This window comes from Schistocerca piceifrons, chromosome 8 (assembly GCF_021461385.2).
Source record: "Schistocerca piceifrons isolate TAMUIC-IGC-003096 chromosome 8, iqSchPice1.1, whole genome shotgun sequence".
Lineage (NCBI taxonomy): Eukaryota > Metazoa > Arthropoda > Insecta > Orthoptera > Acrididae > Schistocerca > Schistocerca piceifrons.
In genome coordinates this window covers 208,599,503-208,622,786 of record NC_060145.1, presented here as the reverse complement: position 1 = coordinate 208,622,786, position 23,284 = coordinate 208,599,503, and the positions used below count along the sequence as shown (strand labels likewise).

At 39.2% G+C, this 23,284-nt stretch overlaps 1 protein-coding gene across 1 annotated transcript in view; it reads right to left on the bottom strand.

Annotated features, from left to right (window-relative positions):
- The window catches only part of LOC124712215 (peripheral-type benzodiazepine receptor-associated protein 1-like), a 388,653-nt gene that overhangs the window by 173,708 nt on the left and 191,661 nt on the right, over window positions 1-23,284 (bottom strand). The window contains exon 3 of the mRNA XM_047242510.1: window positions 3,671-3,751. The gene's annotated coding sequence lies outside the window, so the exon portion shown is untranslated. The remainder of the gene's footprint in view (window positions 1-3,670; window positions 3,752-23,284) is intronic.

Below are 23,284 nucleotides of genomic sequence, written 5' to 3'. Positions count from 1 at the left end.
TTACTACCAATCAGCTGTCCATCAGGATGAATGACAACTGCCAAACTGTCACCATGAACAAAGTTGAACACCTGGCAGACGAGCACAACTTGGTCATTTTCAATGGCTGCCTCACAGACCAAGTCATCTGTGTCCTTCCCTTCACCGTCAGCTTCTCTGAACTATGCAGATCGGAGTTATCCTTACAACTTGTCCTCCACTGCCGTAATGACCCTGGCCTCAATCTTTGGCAACCAACTGTCCCCACATCTCTTTCTCCTTCCTCTGTCCTATCACCCCCTCCCAACTGATATCCCCATGTCCCTGTGTGCTGTTTCCCACTGGTCGCTCCAATTGTGCCAGCCCATATACCTGCCACCTCTCCCTCCCATCTCCTGACAAACCAACTGCCTCACTCCAAGCTGCTAGCCACACACCCCCGGTCCCTCCCCATTTTACTCTAGGTAGCTAAAGGACAGCTCTGAAAGACAGCAAGGGTTTTTTTTTTTTTCAACAACTTAATTCTCCTGATTTTCAGTGATTGGTCTCCTTCAGTCCAAAAATATTTACTCTCCACAAAAATTTTCCAACAACATTTAAGGAAATTTACTTAATCCATAAGAGAAGTGGCCTAAAAAACACACTTCTGAGCCATTCTTACCAATTGCTCATCAGTCTGGAACCCTGTCAGGCTGAATTAACAAAAAAGATACTGAATATCCAATGATGAGTGGCACACTTCATCACAGGATTGTTAAGTAATTACAAGTGTTTTGAATACAGTCACCAACTCCAATGACAGAAATTACTAGAGAAGCTTTCTGCACTCATAGCAAGTTTTACTGTAGAAATACTGAGAGTGTAAATTCCAGTAATAGCTGGGCTACATATTACATCTCCCACCTTCATGTCTGAACATCACCACATCAAGAAAATGAGAGAAATTAGAGCTTGTATAGAGACCTTCCAACATTTTTAATTCTCATGCATTATTTGTCAATGGAATAGGAGAAATGGGGAGAAATGAGAATTGTATCAGAAATAACCTCCACCATTATCATAAGGTGATTCACAGAGCACAGATGTGGATCCAGATATGAAGAATTACTCAAAAAATCCTATAAGACTATTCTGATACTGACCACATTCACAAAACAATAGCCAGTTACTAATTCTATGCATAGCAGACGGAGCTTTTCATTTGAGTTATTCACAAACTATTTATGTTTCTATAAACATGTAACATTTGCCATGCTATTCTTCACAGATATTTTTATATTACTGACTCCAAGCATCACATGTCAATATCAGCACTGATAATTTTTGGACAGATGTTTGAATGGAATGAAAACAAGAGTCTCTATAAATTATGCAATGGATGTTAACTGAGTTTTCATAGCCAGACAAAGAGTGGGAAATGGACAAACAGGGTACCAATTGATCAGCATAAGGTTCGGTTTTGCAAAAAGGAAAAAAAAAGAAAAAAGGTTTAATTGCTTGAAAGAAATCAGAAACTTAATTAGTGACTTGAGGAAAAATTGAAATATTTCAAAGACACCTGCTGCTAGCTTTGCAAATGGAATGTCAAAAAGGTCATCTTCCCAAGGCCTAGCTATTTTGGACATAATAAGTTACATTTCTGTGATATTTAACTGTCAAAAAGGCTTCCTTCTACTCAAGTACTAAATTTAGGATATTTTGAGAACTGAAGACTCTAGGAAAGCAAATGAGGTGTCAAAAAATTTATGCTTTCTCATCAAAACTTGAAAATAAAAAATTAAAAATTGGTCAAATGTTCTATGAAATGATTTGTCTAAAACCAAGAAATAAAATACATTAGAGACACACCTGTCATGCCTGTGCACATTGTTCAAAATTATGTACACATGATGTGCTGATTGAGAATTTAAAGTTCACTGTTTAATTTAGTATCTTAGAATTTTAAAGAGTAATAAAGAATATCTGTCTGGTGGATTAAATCGAACAATGGAAAATCCAGTATGGAATGCAACAATATTATGAAATGGAAGTTGCTACTCATCATACAGTGGAGATACAGAGTCATAGATAGGTGCAACAACAAAAAAACTGTCACAAATAAGCTTTCAGCTAGTAAGGCCTTCATCAAAAATAGACAACAGACACACTCACACACTCATGCAAATGCAACTCACACACACGTGACTGCTGTCTCTGGCAACTGAAGCTACAATTCGAGCAGCAGCACCAGTGTATGATGGGGGGGGGTGGCGACTGGGTAGTAGTAAGGGGGAGGGTGGGGCGGGAAGAGAGAGGGATACTAGGGTAGGGGTGGCAGACAGTGAATAGTGAAGTGGAGAGATGGGGAGGGGGGGGGTACTGGAAAAGGAGAGAAGTGGAAAGACTAGGTGCGATGGTGGAATGAGGGCTGTGTAATGCTGGAATGGGAACAGGGAAGGGGTTGGGTGAGTGAGGAAAATTCATTAGTCATTGTCCTCACCCATCCAGCCTCTTCCCTGTTTCCATTCCAGCACTACATAACCCTCATTGCACCACCATCGCACCCTGTCTCTTTCCTTCTCTCCTTTTCTGCTACCCCTCTCCCCTTCCCCATCTCTCCCCTGCCCACTGCCTAACCTCCCAACTGCACATACCTGCCCTACCCTCTCTCCACCCTGTCTCTGTGCCCTCCCCAGTAGCACTTCACCGTCTACCATCCCAACCCTGCTATCTGTCCTCCTCCCCACTCCAGCCTCCTCCTTACTCCCACACAGTTGGCACTCTCATCATGCACTGCTTCTGCTGCTGCTCACGGTGTGGTTTCAGTTGCCAGAGACTGCAGTGTGAGCATTTGTGTGTGTGTGTGTGTGTGTGTGTGTGTGTGTGTGTGTGTGTGTGTGTGTGTGTGCGCTTGTGTCTGTTGTCTATTTTTGACTAAGGCCTTACTGGCCAAGAGCTTATTTGTAACAGTCTTTTTATTGTGCCTATCTGCAACTCAGCATCTCCACTTTATGGTGAGTACCAACTCCCGATTTCACAATATTGTCTGGTGGATTATTGAGACTGTGCATTGTTCTGTGGTGTAGCCTTGATATATATCTATAGTCTTTGCTTGAAGATGTAAAAAAGTGGCAACAATTTATGAGTCCCAAAAAGTTTTCTATAGTGAATCCTTGAAGTATCAGGAAAGCAAACGTGCATTGTCAAGTTGCAGCTCATGTGTCGTACATAATTTTGTGTATCAGTCAAAGGCACATCAAATGTTTTTATAATATATTTTATTTCTTACTTTTAGACAAATTATTTCAGAAAACATTTGACCTTTTGTTAATACTTTTTGTAGTTATCACATCTGCAAGAACTAAAATCAGCAAATATTTATTACTAACACATTCATTAAATTAAGCCATCATGTTTATTTCAGTTTTCCCATTTCCCTGCACTGTGGAAATGGGCCAAGCTTGCCTCTGTACATGCACTAATTTCTCTATCTTGTTCTTCGGCATTCGTGGAAGACACTGAACAGATGATGTAAATAACTAGGTGATTTGATACAAAAATCAGTCCTTTAAACTTTAACAACAGAGTTTTGCATGAGGACAATTTTTTTCCCCGAAGTTTTATAAATCTTTGTAATCTTATGTTTCTCCTGATAGATCATTCAGATTATCAGAAAAAAATATATAATTTTATATTTGTAGAGCAAATTTACCTTAAGAATAGACTCCAGAGTGTCCCCAGGCTTGCTGGCCGAGGCCAGACCTGGGAGGCTGCGACCATCGCTGGCATTCACCTGCAGGTAGAAATGAAACGTGCATTTTACTAAAAAATAAAAATTTACCTATTCTTATTGTTTGCTTTAAATCTGCACAAAGGTCTGATAAGTTTTCTATTCACTTTTTATTTATGTTCAGCAGCAAGGAATTAACTCTTGCGACTGAATTCTTCTCACTAACTTCAGTATCTTATAACTTTGCATGTTGGGATTTGTACCAACAAACATTGAAGGCTGAATGTTAATTCATTTTCTGTATAGTTCAGAGTATGGTACAAATATTTCAATTACTTGCCATTTCTGCTGTTTTCATAACAACCTTCACTACCAATGGTTGATCATATTTCAGGTGATTTACTAGCACTGTAATTACTTTCAAATATTAGATAACATTGTCACAATGTATATTTCCAGACAAGCTTACATATACCTCCTTGTAACAACAGTAATAAGACACAAGTTAATTTGAATAACTACCAGCTAATTTTGCTGCTAACTGTTTCCTATGCTGTCAGAGAAATTTGTGTATTCAAGAATGGTCTTTTTTGCAGACAATGTCAGTTATGCTAACCAAACAATATAATATTAAAGTGACAAAACACTTACCACATCAATAACAGAATACTGATTGGAAAATTAAAAGTTAACTAATGTGTATGATGAACTGGCCATGTGCTCTACCCTGGCTAAACATAACCTTATAGATTCATTCAACTGCATATACCAGCTCTAAGTACTGTTTCTGACAGGCTACTCAGTATTGACCACCCATCATGAAATCCCCTACCAACAGCATCATCCACATGCAGTATTCAGTCTGTTGTCAGTTTCCCAAAGTTGGAGCTGTTACTTCTCACCCAAACAGCTCCTCAATTGGAATCATGAGGCTGAGTACATCCCAGTTTGGTCCTATCACCAATCAAATATTCCTAGCAGTACCAGAAATCAAACCTGAGTCTTCTGCATGGCTGACAGACATGCTGACCACTTAGTAACACAGGCAGACAATTTCGATATATACATATCCTACCTCCCCTTCCCCCTCCCCCCACCCCTCCTCCTCGAGTTAAACTGACAAATCCTATCTCACTGTAAAATGATCTGTGAATGAACAAATGACTACTACAATTACTACTGCTACTATTATCAGCGTAGTTATTAAACAATGGAAAATCCAAGATGGAATAATGACAGTATTATGAAAAGGATAGACTACTACTCATCCTATAGAGGAGATGCTGACTCGCAGACAGGCACAACAAAAATGCTGCTAAACATGTAAGATTTTCACCCAAAAGTCCTTCTAAATTAGATAACATGCACACATTCATGCAAGCACAATTCATACACACATGACCTATAACTCTGCCCACTGAGCAATTGTGTATGAATGGAGAAGCAATCTGGGTGGTGGGAGTAAGGAGGAGGCTGGTCAGGGAGGGGAGGAATAGCAGAGTAGGGATGGTGGATGGTAAAGCGCTGCTTGTGGGAGCATACCGGGACTAGTTGGGACCGGATATGGCAGCCAAGAATGGGGACGGTACAGTGCTGCTTGTAGGAGCATACAGAGATGTAGTGGGGACGGGCTAAGGCAGCTAGGGATGGCGGTTACCACTGAAAAAATCAGTTCAGTTATATTGGTTTTTTTATTCTTGCCTGTTTAACTTGACTGTTAAAATTGCTCAAAATTACCAGTTTCTGAAATAAACTGTTTTTTGGTTTTTTTATTCCTATTAATTTCTGTAATAAATGTAGAAATTTAACAAAGATTGAAAAATTTTGGTTCTCTTGGTTTCAAAACAAATAGAATCAAAACATTAAATCAAGTAGCAAATAAAAGAAAACTTAATGCATCAACCGTTCGCTGCTTTTCTCGAGAAGTGAAAAGTGGTAAAATACTACAAAAAGATCACCAATATTCTCTTACTGATTCTTTTTTCTTAAACTCTGCAATCAGGAATCATGTCACTAACTGGGCATTACAAATAGTCAGTGCTAAAGGTGAAAGCTGATGTTGCGGAACTCTGTTTCTCATGTTAATGTATCCGTTTCCAATGTCTACAAGGAGGTGAAGGCGTATTACGTAGACACAGACAGTAGGTCAGCTACTTTCTATTTTTATTGTAAACTATGAATGAATTGTTGTTATATTTTTAATTTATTAATGTTGTCGTAACTTCCTTCCTCTTTTATTATTTCATAGAGATGGCAGACAAATTCACAAACTTTTAAATCAAATGAAGCATTGTACTTCATTGCTAAATAAATTCATGAAAACATTTCCAGACTAAGGTTGGTGCCTCTGTAATACAATGGATGTCTGCTGGTGATAGTGGGAAGCTATCTTACAGAGCAGTTGGGGCAAAACCTTGCACACTGCATGTACGTGCATGCAGCCACGACACACAGCAACAAGGATATTATTGTCTCACCAATGCTGTACCAATTCTTATGAAATGCGTGTGTTGCACATTTCTATAGGCACTTTGATTAAAATAGCACTGATTACTTTTCCCATTTCCCATTTTGTATAATAACACAATGTTTCAAACCAATGTAAATTTAATAAATAAAACTTAATCCTTTTTAAAAAAGTTTACTTAAAAATGGAAAGTTTTGGCACTGCTGCTATGGCTAATTGATTTTTTTTCTGCTTGGCTGCTAGCAATAAATAAAAAATACCTGTTGTAATAGCGAACAAAACAAAATACCAAAACATACCAGTTATTCACAACTAAAATACCACTATCATTTTCAACTGGTCGGTTTTTCCCATGTCTATGGGCAGCTAGGTGAAGTGGTGGCTGCAGAGGGGGCAGGTGGGGAGAGGAGGAGGGAGAGGGCAAGGTGAGCAGGAAAGGAGAGAAACAGAGAGGGGGAAAAAGACAGTGTGTGCATTGGTGGAACAGAAGGCTGTGTAATGCTGTAGAGGAAGCTGGGAAGGACATTGGTGGCTGAAGGACAGGGACTAACAAAGGTTCAGGCCAGGGTGGTTATGGGGCTGTATGATATATTGCCGGGAGAGTTCCCACGTGCGTAATTCAGAGATATAGAGTTGGTAGGAAGGATCTGTATGGTGCAGGCTGTAAAGCAGTAACTTAAGAGAAGCACATTGTGTTGGGCAGAATGCTAAGCAACTGGATGATACAGGTGTCCCCTGGCCATAATTTGTCGGTGGGCATTCATGCAGACAGACAGCTTGTTGGCTGTCAAGCCCACGTAGAACACAGCACAGTAGTTGCAGCTTAGCTTGTAGATCACATGACTGCTTTCACAGGTTGTCCCACCTTTGATGGCATAGGTGATGCTTGCGATAGGACTGGAGTAGGTGATGGTGCAAGGATGTATGGGACAGGTTTTGCATCTAGGTCTATTACCAGGATATGAGCCATAAGGAAAGAAATTAGAAGCAGGGATGGAGTAGGGATGGATGAAGATATTGGGTAAGTATGGAGGGTGGCAGAATAACACTGTGAGAGTGGTGGGAGGATAGTGAGCAGGATATTCCTCATTTCAGGGCACAGCAAGGGGTAGTTGAAATCCTTGCAGAGATTGTAATTCAGCTGCTCCAGTCCTGGGTAGTATCGAGTCACAAAGAGGTGATCTTATGTGACCAGACAATGAGGCTTTGGGAGGTGGCAGGTGACTGGAGAAATAAGGCACAGGAGATCGGTTCCTGTACATGGTTGTGACCATAATTTTGGTCTGTGAAGGCCTCCGTGAGACCTTCAGTATATTTCGAGAGAGCTGCTCATCACTTTAAAAGCCATGTCCATATGTGGCTAGACTGGATGGAAGGGACTTCTAGGTACAGAATGGGTGGCAATGTCAAAATGAAGGTATTGCTGATGGTTGGCAGGTTTGATATGTACAGCGGTACTGATGTAGCCATCTCTGAGGTGGAGGTCAACTTCATGGAAGGTGGCTTGTTGGGTTGAGGAGGACCAGGTGAAGCAAACGGAGGAGTAGGTGTTGGAGGCTCTGGAGGAAAGTGGATAGGGTATCCTCACCCTTCATCCAGATCACAAAGCTAACATCTTCATTCCCGTAACCCCCTGGTGTCAAACTTAGTCTCTGTCCTTCAACCATATAACCTCTTCCCTGCTCCCATTCCAGCACTATACAGTTTTCTATTCTACCAATGCAAACACAGTCTTTTCTCCACTCATCTACTTTTCTGCCCCCCCCCCCCCCTCCCCCTTCACCAGCACTGTCTAACACCTCCGACTGCACCTAGCTCACCTACCCCGTAAATACTACGTTCCTGTATGCCCCCACAAGTAACACTTTACTGTCCACAAACCCTACCATACTGCAGAATGCAATGGCACCAAATAAGAACCTGTTTCCCAAACAGGCTCAGGTAATGGAAGGACCATACGGCACTGTAGTGAGTCACTGGAGCAAGGAAGGATACACAATTCATACACAATTCATGAGGAAGGATATTGACTAGCAATCTATGCATAGGTGAGCCACAGACACACAGGTGCAAAAGTCAAAATTTTCTTTATTATATACAGTGAAACCTCTAGATAACGTTTTTCAAGAGACCACAAATTCTGAATACTGTATAGAGGAAAACACTATAAAGAGGAAGTCTTCCAAATAATAATTATATGGCATTACTGGAGATAGGGATACCACTAATCAGCTTTGACAAATGGTGCCATAGATGACATTTTAAATTTTCACAATAATGTAATATGATATTCATTGCAAATGATCAATGTATCAAATGATTAGTTTTTTGTAATTAAAACATGGGGCCCAGTAGGTGGATGGGTCAAAGTAAATGGATCAGTTTGTACTGTAAAAAGTTATAACAGATTCTTAAGATATGACATCATTGTCCAAAGCTGACAGGTGGTATCCCGTTCTTCAGTTGACCCAATTATAGAATATGAGTCAAATTTTGTTTATGATATACTGCACATATTACATAAAAACACAGTAAGGGGTACAGATTAAAAAAGAATTAGTTACAAAAAAATTACTTTAATAATTAAATTATGAAATGGAACTTAAATTTGCACAAAACTCTAGAAACCTATGCGATCTGAAAATCACATACCTATGATTTTTTTAAATATTCAAGCAAGCATATTTGTTTTCTATTTCTCCTTGACTGTATGGCAATCATTTATTGCTCATTCTGTCCTCAAGTGTATGGGCCAATATATATCTCCCGAATGTTTCAAAGGCTTTAGCTGCCTTAGTATATGAGGGCACAGGGTCATCTTCCTTGTCACTGTCACTTTCACTACCACTATTATTCTCCAAACTTCTCTCTGCAGTCAGTTCCTCAATACTTTATACTCCTGTGGTTACCACTTTGTCACCCACAGCCACAAAGTCTTCAAAAGTGACAGAATCACATATATACTGAACTCAGTAAATAAACGGAAAGCTGCATGGGAAATTATTAAAACAGAAACTAAGTGTGATGATAAAGTGTACCAGACACCAATTCCACCGGATATTCAAAATGCACATTTTGTCAGACCTCAATCTGATAACAGCATAACGGAGAATTTGAGTAAGGTAGAGGCACGGCTGCCAGAAATGAACAGTGGGCAGACAGACAGCTTTCACTGGACTTTTGTAACTGAGAAAATGGTCAATGAATCAGTAGCTAACCTCAGTAATTCTAGAGCAGAGGATTACTGTGGTCTTTCAATTTATGTTATTAAATATATTATAAATCAAACTGTAATGGCACTGACTAAAATAATCAACAAAATTTTAAATGAAGTTAATTATCCAGAATGTTTAAAAATATCTGTAGTTAAACCAGTACATAAGAAAGGAGATTTAACATCATGAGATAACTATCGACCAATATCCCCTATACCTATAATATCAAAAATAATAGAATACTGCATGCATAAACAGATGAGTCAATATTTTGAACACAATGATATGCTCACCTCCTCACAGTATGGTTTCAGATCCAGCCTTTCTACAGTCAAAACAGTTGAGTTTATGGTAGCAAAACTGTATAGCTGTTTTGAAAATAAAGATATTATCTGTGCAACACTTTGGACCTCAGGAAATCTTTTGATATGGTCTCCACAGTATTCTCATAAAACAGCTCTACCACTACCGAGGGAGAGAGAATGCCCCACGCCTAATGCAATCATACTTGGACACTAGAAAACAGTTAGTTAAGGTAAATAATCAAATGTCAGAATGTCTCCCAGTTGTAAACGGTGTACCTCAAGGATCTGTTCTTGGACCTTTCCTTTTCATTATTTATATAAATGATTTACCTGCAGTTGTATCACATGATGCAGTGCTATATGCTATGACACAACAATCATCACATGTGATACCAATCTTGAAAATGTGCAACACAGCATGGTAGTGGCAATGAAGAGGTACACTATTTGGTTTGAGGCAAATCTACTGCAGAAGAATGACAGTAATACTGAAACTATTGTGTTCAGTCTGAATGCTCCTAGTCATGATAAAAAAACAGTCATATTATTAGGATTTCATATAGATCATACATCTGCTGTACAAGCTGAGGAGCAGCATCAGTAAAGAACTTCTGTTATGTGCATATTTTGCATTCTTCCATTCGCATCTGAGTTATGGAATACTATTATGAGGCAATTCCATAGGCTCAAAATTAGTGTTTAAATGGCAAAAGAGAGCCATAAGGTGCATAGCAGAACTTAGCCCATATGAATCATGTTGAGATTATTTTAAGAATCTAAATATAAAGACAGTGCCTGGTCCATATATTTACAACTGACTTGTCTTCATTAAAGAGAATCTGAGTAAATTTGACTTAAGGAGAACAGTTCATGACCATAACATAAGAAGTGGACATACAATTAATATGCTAGGCTTGCAAAGACACAAAACAGCTACAAATATCTTGGTCCTGTCTACCTCAAGAAATTGCCTGAAAATGCCTACACAGTGCCAGTTAATAAATTTAAAACCAATCTTTCGAGGTGGATCAAAAGTAAAGTAATTTACTCTGCTCAAGAGTTCCTTGAGTATGTGACAAATGATGCATTTCCTTATGAGAATGAACTTTAAATTAACTGCCACACTGTGCAGCTATTTTATTACTGTTTCATGTACTTATTGTTAATTATCTGTTTGATTATTTATTTGTAATTCACTGTACTATGTAGTTAATTTATATTGTAATTGATCTATTAGGAAACTTCTTGTTGTTATTGACATTTGCAAAAATATGTATTGTATCCATCTTGCATTATTATATTGTAGTTTATAACATTTGTCATGTTGAAGTTTATATTACTATTGTTGTTATTATTATTATGTTAGCATTGACGACACCAACTGTATGTAAATATGCTCAACGGTGGAATAAAACATATCACATGATGGGATTCTGCAACTGGAGGCATGCAAAAGAATGGTGTATGACTGATGTGACTCCAGAATGTTTCTTGAAGTAGCTGTGACTGAAGCTCAAGTGTGCAATGATGGCTTCGTTTTTCTCCTCTCTATGAGGGGGGAGAGGGTTGCATGCTTTTCGCAACCATGGGACTACAAATTTTGTATTTACTTTATTGGCCAATGTTTGTTGTAAGAGCACATGAGTATCTCATTGGATTTCTTACTCAGCTACCTTATGTAGGACTATGGAGTTATGACTATGGACCTTTGTTTGGGAATTTGGGTCTAGAAAAGTTTGGGAACAGCTCAAACTTCTGCTTTGTGGCCAGGGAACACCTCTGGAAACCATGGCTGGAGCTGCTGGTAGTGCCACTTATTTTACCACATTTAGTATGGCTGCTGTCTTATCGATAAACTTGGCTTTTATCTTTTGGTACAACCTCTCCACCAGAACATGAATGAGTGCTTTGACTTCATCTACCAGTCCGCTTGTGCTAACCTTGTTGTCATGTTTTTATGAGTCACCTTCTGTCACTACAGGAACTTGGCCTGCTTTGCATTTTAGTGCCAACTGCTGCCATACTGCCATATTTGGCTTTCCTCCCATGTTCATTCTCACTGGTGGGGTCTTCCAGGTGGGCTCAGGGAGCGGAGGTCACTGGTCACTGACCTATGTTCTGTGCTGAATGGAAGGACTCATGATTGCTGCATATGTATAATTATGTAACTGCTAACCAGGCACTGGAACCAATCACATCATTAAATATCTGGGAGTACGTGTATTATGTGATTCAAAGTGGAGTGAGGCCAAAAAACTAATCACAAGAAAAGAAAATGCCAGTCAGATTCACTGGAAGGATCCTATGGAAGTGTAGCCCAACCACAAAGGAGACAGCTTACAAATCTCACGTTTGACAAATGATTGAATATTGCTTGTCAGTCTTGGACTAGACGCGATATGATTGATACAGGAAACCAAGAAGGCCCAAAGTACAGCAACAAGTTTCACCACAGAGAGGCCAAAGTTACATGTGTCTGACACAGTCCTTTAAGGCCAAAATTTGTAAGTAACTTAAATAATATAAATTCAGTTATAAGCATAAACATTCTTCAATAGATTGCAGGAGGACACTCTAAATTAGAAAAGTAACAGATCTTAAGGAAGCAGTTCTATGGAAAAAAATCTACATCCTAATAGTTCCAAAAACAAATATCACTGAGAACAATATCAAAAACTATAGTATAAAAGAATATACATGAACTCTACAAGAAGAGATAAGTTGCTGGCACAATATTAGCTGCAGTACGAAACAACCTAATTTTATATTGTGATGCAGTGAAAAAGGTGAGCAAAAATGACATAGCCGAAATATGAGCTATTAGAGTGTGGACTCAGAAAACCAAACCACAAATCTTTGGAATTTACAACCCTCCTAACAATAAAAACCTCAATATAGTCATAATAACACCCACAAATAATACAGTGATAGTTACGGACTTCAACACTGCATCACCTAATTGGGGGTACACTTACCAATGCTATATAATGACAAAGACCGCAAAACATTCATTCATTATTCCAAAAGCTGGACTAACTCTGATCTATCAATAGTGTCTGCTAATACTGTTCACCAGTGTAAAAATGTATATAACTGGGGCACTGGCAGGGCCACAGAATCGCTAATACAACACCAGATGTAATAATAGTATCAACAAACAATAATAATTATCCATGTCACAGCACAGCACAGTGTATCTGCCTATGATAGGGTGCCTATATCTTAAGGTCAAGATGGTCTTCACAAGGACTTTGCAATAAATTTAAATCAACTGAACTATTTTATTCACTTTTGCTGATCTGATTATAGCAAAGCCAGTTAAATAAACATTTTATATAGCTATAAAATACATTCTGAAAAATATTGCAGTCTCAAAAATACTGTAGTTTGGTCTTGTCTTAAATTTTTGACTGAAGCCTTCTGTCAAGTGCACAAAAGCTAAGCTATTCAGTAAATTTTCTTCCATGGTGCTACAAAGATGGGTTTTGTGTATCACAGCACAGGTTGATGAGTCTTATTAGAAATGTAAACACTTGTGTAATCACTCTAGTCACAAACAGTTTGTTGTTACAAAGTATTGTAATCTTTGTCTTAATGCCTTTGACATATTTTGTTGAGCACAGACACTTGTGAGTGCACTTTATTTTGTTGTTGTAAATGGTGCACTTTCGTTGTAACTGAAGTTATTCTCTAATTTGTTTTACTGCTGCAGTTTTAACCTGCAGCAGTGGGCTAAAGTAACATTCTTTTGTTAGAGTATCAGTTCTCACCAGTTAAAATTACAACAATTTAACTGAAAATTAAAACAATGAAAAAGTCCCAGAATTAAAAAAAAAAAAAAAAAAAAAAAAAAAAAAAAGCACAGGTTTTTTACAGACGAAAAAATTCCTGGGTTTTTCCCGGATTTCCTGGTTTTCCTCAGTCACATACACCCTGGCAGAAATTTATTAATTATCAGCAGTTCAGACATATAGCAAAAGAGGGTACCCCTTATGGAAATGGCAGCAAGGGGCAGAAAAGAACCCCAGATGCTCTCAATTCTGTGTGTTTGACTGGGAACATCATTCAACATGTTGAAGAGGTTATTCCGGCAGCCACTAAGAGGACATGGTGCAAGCAATTGCAGATTCAGGCACATCTTGGAATAAATTATACCTGTTGTCTGGGCTCTGAGATCATACATGGGTCATTCCAGCAACTGGCAGAGAAGGTTGAGAAGACCAACCTCGTGTATGGAATTTCATCGAAGCTTACAAGCTGCAGCATTGTCCCACAACTGATCACAGCCCTTTGGTTCTAAATTGAATGGCAGAACTGAACCAGAGACTTTGAAGGTTCTGTGAAAAGCTAAGCTGCAACTTCCTGGACTTGTACCATATTGATGAGAACTGCAGGGTCCCCCTAAATGGGTAAGGTGTACACTACATGCCAGAGGCTGCTCAGGTAGCTGAAAATACAGAAGGAAAAATGAAAGAGGAACAGAAGCATGACTTTATCGCATGATAAAGTAAGGTGGAAAAAAAGGAAAATAAACATGGGATAATTTCTCGAGTATGAAAGCCAATAAACCTGATAGCATGAAAGCATATGCTCAATGAAGACTTTAAATAATAAGAAGACACTGAAGAAGAAACAGTCTGTGAAAATTGGAAATAAAGAATCTACGGGTCCAAAAGTTATAGCTGGAGAGTTTAACAAATATTACCTCACACAACATACTCTCAGCAAAAAGCAAAAGAAACAAGAAAGTGTGAAATAACACTACCCGTTGATGTACAGTTTTTTTCCCCTTTTTACTGTATTTTCTTTTACTTTTTTCCTATTTTATTTTCATCATTCGTTGAAAAGGTTATTTCACAATGAGTATTTTGAAGTTAATTCTTGGTATAATTATGTTTCTGTTTATATAATATAGTGTTATGAATGTGATTCCCACTTTCAATTATTCTGATGAATCCTTTCTTACTTGTTAACATGTTATTTGAATTCTTTTTCTGTTGACAGAGTGATATGAATTTGTGATTTCGTATAAAATTGTAAATTGATGTAATCAGAATCTTTGAAACAGTTATGTGAAATGAGTTGTATGATTGATTTAGAATCACATTAATAGGTCAAAAGAGAAAGCATCAACAAAGTGTCAGAAGTGAGAAGAAGGGAGATGAGGTGATTGTTGTGCCATGCAGGTACTGCTACACGTAGTGTTGGTGGCCAGTGAAACATATCAGTGTTTGGACAGTGTTACATTTATGACCTTGGTGCATACCTCAATTTGAGGACTAGTGACTTTAGATGTCACATTACTCATCTGTGGACCTGCATTTTGACTCTTTATGCATAAAACGTTGATATGAAAACCAGTAAGCTGTGTGCACACTTTAAAGGTACTGTTTTCAATTGCAGACAGCACAAATTATTTAGTGTTTACCATGGACTGTGTAATAAAACAGAAAACATGATCATACATTTTCACGCCATATACTGACACGAAGAACTTCAACTGTGAATGTATGACATGCTGATTGCTGTGAGGTTGAAGTGTTTGCTTAGACAATTGCACATGGCACTTATTCTCCAGGTTAAACACAGACTAATGATTTCCATTACAACTGACTTGATTTACTTTCATAGTGCAGACAGATATACTGCGAACCGTGCTCCACTATGATTGTAAACCATAAATCTGAACACTGTGGCTAAAATGTAAACAAACAATATGATGTCAGTTTACATTATGCGTTAATGGGAAGCAGCATGTTTTATTTTCATTGTTGTATGCAGGTAGGCAAACTGGAATTTTCTGCAAATATCAAGCCTACCTGTCAATTTCTCAACTGAAGCTAATGATCAAGATAACACCAGTTACTGGGTTAGATGCTGAAGGATAATGGACTAATGGCATGGATGTTGATGACTAGCCGACAACATCGGCTAAGTGGAAACTGTTTTGGAGGCAAATTGCCTCAGAGACACTGCAAAGTACATCGTTCTAATCGGTGACGTAAAATTCTGTATATAGAGACAACAATAACTTTCCTTGGTCATTCAGTTCACGTAACTGTAAACAGTCATTTTGAGTCACAGTCTCACGCAACTGAAACCACACTGTGAGCAGCAGCACCAGTGCATGATGGGAGTGGAGACTGAGTGGGGGTAAGGAGGAGCTTGGGGTGGGGAGGGGGAGGGATTGTATAGTAGGGGTGGCGGACAGTGAAGTGCCGCATGGAGCATAGGGGAGAGGTGGGGAGGGGGGGGGGGGGGGAAGTAGTAGAAAAGGAGAGAAATAAAAAGACTGGGTGTAGTGGTGGAATTACAGCTGTATCGTGCTGGAATGGGAACAGGAAAGGGGCTGGATGGGTGAGGAAAGTGGCTACCGAACGTTGAGGCCATGAGTGCTATGGGTACGTAGGGCATCTTGCAGGAAAGTTCCCACCTGCATAATTCAGAAATGATGGTGGGAAGGATCCATATGGCACAAGCTGTGAAGCAGTCACTGAAATGAAGGATACCATGTTTGATAGCATGTTCAGCAACAGGGTGGTTCACCTGTTTCTTGGCCACAGTTTGTTGGTGGCCATTCATGCAGAGAGACAGCTTGCTGGTTGTCATGCCTACACAGAATGCAGCACAGTGATTGCAGCTTAGCTTGTAGACCACATGACTGGTTTCACAGGTAGCCCTGCCTTTGATGAGATAGGTGATATTAGTGACCAGACTGGAGTTGGTGCTGGGATTTAAGGGACAGGTCTTGCATCTAGGTTTATTACAGGGGTATGAGCCATGAGGTAAGGGATTGAGAGCAGGGTTTGTGTAAGGATGGAAGAGTTCCCCCCCCCACCCCCACCCCCACCCCCACCCCCCACCCCCACCCCACCCCCCACCCCCCTCCGCTATATGATGGGTAGTAACTTTTCTTCTCATAGTATTGTTACATTTCATCCTAGATTTTCCATTGTTTGATAAACCGTCACATTGTAAGACAATTCAGTTTTAATTTCAATAACATTTGTAACTTGGTTTCATTCATTTAATTATTTCTTTTCATAACCATAACTTTGCAAACCCTTTCCCAACACAGTCATTTTTGCAAACAATAGTTACTAATACTAATGAGATAAGAGTTAAACAGTACTGATTTCTTCACATTTGCTTTTAATTGCCAATGTTTCTTTATTTATGTAGTCTTTAAGTGTTTACCTACATCTGCATGTTTTTTCGCTCTGTATTTAACCTCATATGAATTATTGTGTGTTGCTGATGGATTTCGTGCACTATGCATTAACTGACATTGTATTTGTAGGCAGAAATACATCACAAGTTGTTCAGTTTGTATAGAAGAATATTTTAGCAGTGGTAATCTGTTTGATTTGGCCTAATGGGTGACCATTCATGATGTTCTAGTTTTTGGGTAGTTACGTGCACGTGTGAAAGTGACGTTCAGCCAAACTGAAGGAAAGTAGACTTTCTTGGTTTCAGTTAACTTAAATCTCTAGGCGCAGTAAATTTAGGGGAGACAGGTCAAGGTATTGTCAGTCCAAGTAAGTGAACACAGTCAGTTCTAGCAATGTCAGTAAATGAGGATGTCATGTTTCAGATGATGCAGATACATTTCGTGATACCTCCTGATCCGTTATTGCAGCAAAAAAAATATCGGCAAGAGAAACCTAAAGAGGTAGATGAACTAAAAACTCTTTTAATGGTGACTTCACTATGGAAGAGTTAAATTAATTTGTAAATAGTGTACAAATGAAAAAAAGTGCAGAACCAGACTTAATTTTCCAGATTTTTCAAAACATTTATTGGATGAATCAAGATCCATTCTCTTATCCACATACAACAAATTTTACAGAAGAAACATATAGCCGAGCAACAGAATAGTTAAAGGCCACAGTTATACCAGTTCTCTAATAAGGAAAACAAAGTGAAAACATCTAATCCTAATGACTAATCACAATGACATCAGTAACAGCCAACACCTTTCAAAAAATGTTAACTGCAAGATTCAATTACTACCTCAAATCTCAGGAAATTCGAGAAGAAGAGAATGTAAGTTTCAGGAATAACATGTCCATATCCAACTCAATTCTGAAGTGACAAACAACATCAAATATGGATTCAATAAAACAAAGCTCATCATCAGTATATGTTTATCTCCAAGGAGCACATGATACAATGTGGAGGAGCAAGCTTTAATTAAACTGAAAATAAATGACTTTCTAGGAAACATGTTAAATTGCATAAAAAGGTTCCTGACACAAAGATGGGCAAAAACACAAGGTACAACCAAGCTACAAACAATGTCAAGTTTCAGGTCCACAGAGAGCATTCAGGAGCTGCACCTTTTCCAAATCTAGATAAATGACCTGATTAACGAGTTGAAGAACACTGAAAATATAAATGTGAGCACATTTACAGACAATGTCGTAATAATATGAGCCACTGACAAAAATTTTCAAAATTGAAAGCACAAACTACAAGCATCAATGAACAAGATATTAGATCTCCAAAAACATGTTTTTTTGGTAATAACCCTGATCATCAATAAATAAGAAATAATACATTCATTCTTTCCCATACAACACAAAAACCCAAACTTCAGGGCAAAGAATGACAAAAAAATGTTTGAAAAGAGCACCTAAACCAAATAGCTAGGTTTAGTAATAGATAACAAATTGATCTTCGCGAACCATGTTGAAAAGACTAGCTGGAGTGAAATTTAATTTTCACAGCAGAAAAACAGGTAGACACTTTACAGAGAACTGACAATCAAGCACCACGTCTGTTGTAACCTGTAGTTACCACATCAATCATACCTGAACCCATCAAAGTTCAACTGGACACAAGGCAACAGCCTGTCATATGATGTTTGATCAACCTGCACCAGCATATGGAGATCATGCTTGGCTGCCAGGATGAAGCACCTTCAGACAACACTGACAACTGTGCCTTCCAAGCAGCACATGCTCTAATGTTTTTCAGACGACAAGAGAAAGTTTGGTATTGGGTTGCAAGGCACACACGTCTCTCAATTCAGTTAACTTGCACGTTGTGTGTAGCTGATCCTCTTCTCTGGGTAATCAGCTACATCGATCTCCCACAAGCTTCTTCTCCAAAGACTACAGCTGGTTAAGGAATTTATTAAAATACTTGTCTACCTTTGAAATAATTGTGGTACTCATACATCAGGTCAATCACTTTATATTTTCAACTTTCTCAGATAATAACTTCTGCATGCTAACTTATTCCTTACACATTAGACTCATTTACACATATTTAAATAGCATACATGTGTCTTGCTTTGTTCATAGCCAAGACATTAAGTAATTCGAAAGTCTCTAGTCTCAAGTGAGTCCAATACATGAATGTGCATAGCAATCTATATTCAACTGTTCAATAGTCTTTTTTACAATCATCTCAGACACTAACACATCAAAGAATATGACTTAATTATTCATTGAGTTCTCCTCACATCTTCTGTGGCGCCGGTGGCAAACACTTGTCATTGTCAGTAACTCACATCTCTTACGGTCTTCTAATAACAAACTTTCCGAACTGCACATAGAAACAGGTGGATCGGTAGAAACGTTCTCACTATCCCACACTAACACCTAAAATAGCAGGTGTTCGAGACGGTGGAAGGCCGAGTGTTTCTAGAATTTACCCCAAAATTCTTGAGGCACTACAATGCAGCTAAGGTTCAGCACCACTACGCAGAAATGTCTAGCATTTTTCTATAATGTACAAAAAGATAATTACTATTTATTGTAAAGATGACACATTAAGCTGCTGACAGGCACAATTAAAAGACACTTACACCTAAGCTTTTGGCCACAGCCTTAGTCAGAAAAAGGGAACCATACACCATTCACTCACAAACGCAAGTGCACCTTATGCACATGACTGCCAACTCCAGTAGCTTTGGCCAGATGAGCTGCCTGAGTTGGCAGTCATGTATGCATGAGGTATTCTTGCTTGTATGAATGAATGGTGTGTATTTCTCTTTTCCTGATGAAGGCTGTGGCTGAAAGCTTATGTGTAAGTGTCTTATTAATTGTGCCTGTCTGCAACACAACATGTTATCTTTACAGTAAGTAGCAACCTATCTTTTCCTACACTCTTGATATTCCTACCAAAAGTTTCCATTGTTTAATGGTTTTTCTGTTTAATCCCAGAGCAGTGTTCCAGCCCTCATTCTGCAATGTTCCATGTGCAGATCACTGTTTTTTATACAAAAACCAATATCACTTATAAATGCTGCAGCAAGAGCACATGACCATTCTGGACAGGTTGTTAATGGGCTTGTTAATGAGGCCTCAAACTTTTACCATCCTGCCCACCTCCCTTACTCACCTAAGAAGTCATCACTGAAGACTGGGGATCATACAAAAAATGTCTACAGTAATACTTCGCGGCCTTCACGATAAAACATGCCGACACCATTTTTCTGTCATAGATCTCAAATGTATCATTTTTAGGGAAGTCAGCCCCCATTCAGGATACTACATTTCTAATGCTTGTTGAAATTTGCTGTATTATATACTGATAAGGAAGTTCAACAAAGTGCACTGCAATTCGAGCATCTCTCTATGAAGAAGTACTCAAGGTTGGACCAGCATTTGAAGTTTCTCATGCCAATGACCATCAGTTTGTCTCTTGGGCCAACACAGTCACAGCCAACTTGGAAGCAACAGGCTGGCGTGTTCTAGCATGCCCTTGAAAGTGGGTGTCATGGTGGTGTAGTAGTTTCGGCTGCAACATTCCACACAAATAGGGCCATGGGGAAAAATGCACCACAAGCCACTGCCCTCCTGCCTAGCCTGTTTCATTCAGCATGACCTGCCAACTTGTCCATAGCATTGGGTGTTGGCCACCTATGTCATAAACGTCATGTTACAAATGTATGCAATGTTCGGTCTGCTTCATTGGTATGCTCATTTCTCAACCTATTGACATTAAAGTTGTTAGTCAAATGTGTGAAGATACTGCAAATGTTTTGATCAAACTGTTCACTGATGTTTGTATTGATGGGATTCCCTTACGCCTCCAGGAGCAGTGGCCACGCTATTGAATTTTAACACTTATTATGCCTTGGTTGCCCCGTCTACTTCACATCATCTTGTTAGCTGCAACAGAGAGCAGACTCCTCTTCTGGGCCAATTTACTGTGGAAAAAATGTGTTTCACGATGGTTTGGCCAATGACATTTTTGGTAGTGGACAGTACCTTTATGGAAGATTTATTTGGTCTGGATACTTTCCAAACTTTTGGGTTTATGGTCTCAGATTTCATTCACTTTGTGTCAGATCTTATAGCCTATCAAGATTTATCATAAAAGCCACTCACAATTAGCTGAGCGGTCTAAGGCACTACAGTCATGGACTGTGCAGCTGGTCCCGGCGGAGGTTCGAGTCCTCCCTTGGGCATGGGTGTGTGAGTTTGTCCTTAGGTTAATTTAGATTATGTAGTGTGCAAGCTTAGGGACTGATGACCTTATCAGTTAAGTCTCATAAGATTTCACAAACATTTGAACATTTTTGAATAAAAAAAGCACTCCATCTTCAGACCACGAGTGGCCTACCAGGACCATCTGACGGTCGTGTCATCTTCAGAGGAGGATGCGGATAGGAGGGGCATGTCAGCACACCACTCTCAGGGTTGTTATGATGGTATTCTTGACCGAAGCCGCTACTATTCGGTCGAGTAGCTCCTCAATTGGCATCACGAGGCTGAGTGCACCCCGAAAAATGGCAACAGCATACGGCGGCTGGATGGTCACCCACCAAGTGCCAGCCACGTCCAACAGCACTTAAATTCAGTGATCTCACAGGAACCGGTGTATCCACTGTGGCAAAGAACCAGATTTGTGCAAAGAATATTTCCCCTTGTTTTCACCCAGCTTCAGCAATGCTACTAACTACAGTAAGGGTGCAAACGCACGCAATGGTAATGAGAAATGCTGAACTGGGATTGCGAGATTGAGCATGTTGGTGTTCGTAGAAATATGTATAGGCCGAGAGTTGAATTGCAGAAGACTAGGTTTAAGTAATAATACAGGGTGTACATAAAGTCTAGGAACACTTTCAGTTATTTATTGCACAAGAACGAAACATTGTACAGATGTCATACATATTGCATTTTGAAGAGAAACTCTGAAGCTTTTTTTTTTCTTTTTTTTTAAAACTAACATTCAATATGCAAACCATAAGTGGCCTGGGCAGACATCAATACAGTAATCAAATTCTTGCCATACCCGTCCCAGCATGGCATCGTCGACTGTGGCATTCGCTTGCCATATTCTACGCTCCTCTTTGCCGGGCACAAGTAACCCTCTGTAACAAATTTGTTGTGCCAGTGGTAAATTGCATTCCTTGTTGGTGGCTTCTTACTGTACTTGGTTCTAAACATTCACTGAACAGCTGTAGCACACTTGTTATTGTTGAACTCCACCTAGGAAGCTTGCTCCGCACCAGAACTCACCAAGTTCAAAAAATGGTTCAAATCACTCTGAGCACTATGGGACTTAACATCTGAGGTCGTCAGTCCCCTAGACTTAGAACTACTTAAACCTAACTAACCTAAGGACACCACACACACCCATGCCCGAGGCAGGATTCGAACCTGCGACCATAGCAGCAGCGCTAGAACCGCACGGCCACAACGGCCAGCAATTACCAAGTTACACTGTGGTGGTATACATGCAAAAACTTTCAGGGTTTCTCTTGAAAATGACATATGTATGATATATGTGCAATAAATAATTGAAAATGTTCCTGGACTTTATGTACACCCTATAGTTAAAGGTAAAAGAAAACTGCATTCTGTTTCAATTGGTTTGGTGATTTCTGTTGGTGATATTCTGGCAGTGCCAGATGGCTGCTCGTAATGTCAGAACAGAGGACTCAGAGTTCCATATTCTCTTAAGGAGACTGATGTAAAACAAAGAACCAAATTTGACTCAGAAATATAAGGAGAGTCTGTTATTGTTATTAGTTGGTTATATGAAGTTACTGGTAAAATATTCCGGAGGTAAAATAGTCCCCCATTCGGATCTCCGGGCGGGGACTACTCAAGAGGATGTCGTTATCAGGAGAAAGAAAACTGGCGTTCTACGGATCGGAGCGTGGAATGTCAGGTCCCTTAATCGGGCAGGTAGGTTAGAAAATTTGAAAAGGGAAATGGATAGGTTAAAGTTAGATATAGTGGGAATATAATGGTAAGACAGAGATTTAGGAACCAGGTTTTAAATTGTAAGACATTTCCAGGGGCAGATGTGGACTCTTACCACAATCTATTGGTTATGACCTGTAGATTAAAACTGAAGAAACTGCAAAAAGGTGGGAATTTAAGGAGATGGGACCTGGATAAACTGAAAGAACCAGAGGTTGTACAGAGTTTCAGGGAGAGCATAAGGGAACAATTGACAGGAATGGGGGAAAGAAATACAGTAGAAGAAGAATGGATAGCTTTGAGGGATGAAGTAGTGAAGGCAGCAGAGGATCAAGTAGGTAAAAAGACGAGGGCTAGTAGAAATCCTTGGGTACCAGAAGAAATATTGAATTTAATTGATGAAAGGAGAAAATATAAAAATGCAGTAAATGAAGCAGGCAAAA